This window comes from Gossypium hirsutum, chromosome D03 (assembly GCF_007990345.1).
Source record: "Gossypium hirsutum isolate 1008001.06 chromosome D03, Gossypium_hirsutum_v2.1, whole genome shotgun sequence".
Classification (NCBI taxonomy): domain Eukaryota; kingdom Viridiplantae; phylum Streptophyta; class Magnoliopsida; order Malvales; family Malvaceae; genus Gossypium; species Gossypium hirsutum.
Window position 1 is genome coordinate 2,082,064 of NC_053439.1, and position 4,433 is coordinate 2,086,496.

At 32.8% G+C, this 4,433-nt stretch overlaps 1 long non-coding RNA gene across 1 annotated transcript; it reads right to left on the minus strand.

Annotated features, from left to right (window-relative positions):
• Positions 1 to 316: 316 nt before the first annotated feature.
• LOC107909332 (uncharacterized) lies at positions 317 to 4,173 on the minus strand. The gene is made up of 10 exons (XR_001687223.2): positions 4,046 to 4,173; positions 3,739 to 3,868; positions 3,625 to 3,661; positions 3,090 to 3,414; positions 2,539 to 2,576; positions 2,435 to 2,457; positions 2,234 to 2,326; positions 2,045 to 2,142; positions 1,035 to 1,134; positions 317 to 579 (listed from the first exon to the last, which is right to left on the minus strand). It is a non-coding gene; the product is annotated as an uncharacterized lncRNA (long non-coding RNA).
• Positions 4,174 to 4,433: the final 260 nt, after the last annotated feature.

Genomic DNA, 4,433 nt, shown 5'->3' on the forward strand with positions numbered 1-4,433 from the left:
ACTTTAGCAGCGTTTATATGAAAAAACGCCGCTAAAGATCATGGTCTTTACCGGCGCTTCTGACACAAACGCCGCTAAAGATCATGACCTTTAACGGCGCTTTTGCCACAAACGCCGCTAAAACATGCTTTTAAAAAATTAATTAAATAATATTTATTTCTATAATAAATATTATATTATGTTTTATTTTTGAAATTTAAGCTTTAAACTATATACTTTTAAGGATAAAAAAATTAATTAAATTAAATTTTCTATTAAAATTTAAAATTTAAAGCTAAATATAAAAATTAATAAATTTAAATTTAGAATTAAAATATTATGTTTAAATAAATGAGCAATCTATCTCACAGCTCATCTGATCTATATTAAATCGCCCAAATATAAAAGAAGCTACAAAACACGTAATAATTAACAATCATGGTTAAAGAAGCTAGTATACAAGGTAGCTACAAAAATTCAAGTTCCGACTAAGATAAACGACCATGGAATGCAACATTAAATAACACTCCACTTGAAGAAGTGCTAAGCCTTGGCTTTTCCAGCTTGAAGAGATTGAATCCTCTACTACACCTTCAATATCTAAAGGATGCAAAACCAAATGATCAGATAAACCAACAAACTTGGTAAACAACAGAGATGTTAAAAATAAAAAAATATATATAGCCATTAAGGCTCAAAAAAAAATATAACAAACAATTATGTGCAACTTTAGTGGCAGGTTGAACCATACTAACAAACAATCTCAATCATAGCTCTTCCATGTGTCACAAACAGGCATTCTTTCTAATGATTGTCTAAACTATTCAATTTTTTAACAGGGAACAATAGTATTAATTTGCAAAAAGCAGAGAGATTGATTACATAAATCAATAAAAATAGAAAACAATCATAAATCTAGCTGATAACCAAATTATAGCAATTGTATGAAGACTAAATTAAGCATAAGTAGTGCCAAGCTAACAAAAATAGATCGAACACTTCAAAACAAAGAAGGATATGTTATTCCTAAAACTACTACAAAAAGTTTGACTTACTTTGCAGTTCATGTAAGTTAGACAACCATGGCTTGAAAGCAGTATGGCTGATTGATCCAGTATGCCATTTCTCAGACCTAAATACTCATTTTCAATCACCCTACATGTGCCATCATGTCAGATGTAGAAAAGGCTTAATATGTAATGATAAAAAGGCCATCATTTTTTTGTGGAAAAGGCTTAATATGTAATGACAAAAATGGAAGCAATATTGCTTTAAGCATTTCTTGTGGAAACTCTTCATATACCAATTAAGCTGTATCTCATTGCTGACGAACACAAACATATAGATCTGTATATCCATATGCCAAAACTCATTACCCCTAGTAACAACCAACACAACAATCCCACCTTGTGCAGAACATACAATAAAGTGCAGATCCGAAAGGACAGTTATTTCACATACAAAGGCCAATTACTAATTAGTAATTTGGAACTTCACACAGTTTACAATCACCATTTATGGGTTGAATCAGTTTCCAAACAAGGTCTGCTAATTTTAGCTTTGGCTACTACAAGTTTCTAATATATCATCACCTAATAAAACGCAGCCGCTAAGAAAAACTTTAAATTGCAGAAAAGCATGATATAATAATTGTCTGGTTAATGCTCAAAATTTCTCTCTATTAACATATTAAGAGATGGATGTCAAATTAAGAAGAGAATGAAAAAGGTACTCGACTATAACAAGCATGTGAGAATTAACCTGATCCCTTCCAACATGTATAAGGCATTGCAAACTTTCATAAACAAGGACAACTACAAAATGCATTTCATCACATCTCTTATATTTTTAAAGTAATAAATCGAATAAAAAATGAGAAAATCCAAGAAGTGGAAGAATAGATACTATCATGCATTTCAAAATCTTTGGATTAGATATTTGTGATCACATGTTAGGCTTCAAAGGCAAAAATAGCACACCAGATCAATAGAATGCTCAGCTAGATTTTTTCTATTTCACACAGATATTACTTCTTCTTTTATTTTTTATACAGTTGAAATAATACCTTTCCATTATACTCTCGCCGTGCCAGAACTTCCTGTGCTATATATGCTGGAGTTCCAACTGTTGATTTGGGTCTTGAATGCAACAGAACAGAGATGACTACACCAAGTGTTAAAAAAAACAACTTAATGATTTGAAAATCATAAAGCAACTGACATTTAAGATGGACTATATATAATTATTCCCAAACCTTAGAGTAACTGAAATCGCAGATTTTCAAACGAGGTGCAGGACTTCCATCTAAAAGGGTATTTTCTAATTTCAAATCTCTATGGCATATTTGCTGCAAACAAGAATAGGAACATGGAAACAATAAGTAGATTTAGTTCTTGCATTTAGCATACACTAAGAAACATCAAGGTTTGATTTTTTTGAGTCAATCATTCTTTACCAAGTTGTTTCAGCTCACGGAGCCTGTATTATCAAAATCAAAAGAACAATAAATGAGATCTTAATTGAAGCTAAACCAATAATAAAATAAAATTACACACTTACCTTTGAAATTGCTCGGTGTCAATAAACTTCAAAGAGAGCTGCGACCGGACAAAAAATTAAAAATAATAATTACAATAATCACACAAAAAAATCAAAAAAGCAAAACTCAGCTACTGTTGTAGTCTTCGCTCTCAGTCTCCAGTCAACGAAGAAAGAAAAACAAAAATAAAAGCACAATAATATTCATATTACTGTGAGTTCTGATTTAGCATATCGAAACAGTGAAAAAAAATCACAATTCCAAATTAAGAATCAAACAAAACATTTTTGTTGAATTTTTCAACTTACATTAGGGCACTTCGCTAAAATAAACATTGAAAATGAGAAAAAAAAGTAAAAGAAAAAGGAAAAATGGACTGTTACAGGGTAATGAAATGGACTGTTAGCAGAACATGAAACCAAAACATGCAAACGTTCAAATAGTAGGCAACTGGCAAATTTCTTGCAGAGTTAGTTGACAAGATTTATTAGTAAAGCAATTATTTCATTTGCAATTTAGCAATAGTAGCAACCAACAGAACCATTAATCCATTGCAAGAACATAAAGATACCTGTACACATCTCTTGTCCGCTCCATATCCCCAGCATCAAGCTCCTCATATATAGTATAATTAATCCTAAATTACAAGTAAACTATAAGTATACTCTACTGCCCAAATTCACATAAAATATAAACAACTTCCAGAAAATGGCTTTCCTGATTCTTTTAAATTAGTAAATACTTCAAGAAAGCAGCAATCATATACAGGGGACAGCAACTAAATTACTAGCCTCAAGCCATGAAGTTGCAACAGTTGTGTCTTCACCACCATCTATTACCATTTTGGAATTCCACATCAAGAATATTTTCACAGTAATGCGTAAAGCCCCATAGACCTGATACGAGTCAAACAGAGAGATTAGAAAGTATCAGAAACATAATATAAAATGGGGAAAAAATTTGAGATAGAAATGGTCAAATAAAGCAGAAACAAGTAAAAAGCAGCTGAGATAGCTCATGTATAATACTGTCACTACAAATCATCTGGCTGCTTCTACAAACCATAATTAATTCAGCAATCATGACAGTCTTGTTTATAGCTCTACCTGTAGCTTTAAGCACAATCTTCTTTGCACCTTTCTCCTGTAAAACCCAAATGAGACCTGAAACAATGAAAAGAATAACAGAGGGAAGGTATATTAAGCGAAACAATGAAAAACCTGAAGCAGAGTCATGGCGTAAGAAATGTAATTCCTCATTCTCCCTTGAACTATAATCCTCAGCTCATTCTCGTTTATTGGCGTCTCCGCCTTCGGCTTCTCCACTTTCTGGTACTGGTCCATTTTTTCTCTGCCAAAAGGGAAAAAAACGCGCTTCAAATTTCAAGTTTTTTTCTCAGTAACCAAACAGAACCGAAGCTTGGAAACGAATTAGCGATTCAATGCCATCAAATAAAACAAAATACAGAATCGAAATAGAAAAGGGGAAATCGAGATCTAGGGATAGAGAAGGTAAAGGAAGAGGTACCTGGCGAAAGTGAGCAGTTGCGAAGGGGGGTTTGGTGTTTTGAGTTATAAGAAGAAGGGTAAAAAGTGGCGCTCTGTTTTGATAAAAGGGTAGAGCCGAAGGAGAGATATTGGCGGGGTTAGGGTTTAGGATGATAAGTTAGCGCGCTTCAATTTTTTTTGGGAAAAAAAATGATTTTTTGCGGCATTTTTTAAAAAGCGCCGCTAATGCTTAATTCTATAGAGGCGTTTTTTAAAAAGCGTCGTTAATGCCTCTAAAACTCACGTTGTGCTTATTTTTTTACGGTGTTTTTAAAATAGAGCTGCTAAAGCTCAATCTATAGCGGCATTTTTAAAGAAAAACCGCTAATGCTCGATCTATAGTGGCGTTTTTTAAAAAGCGCCGCTAA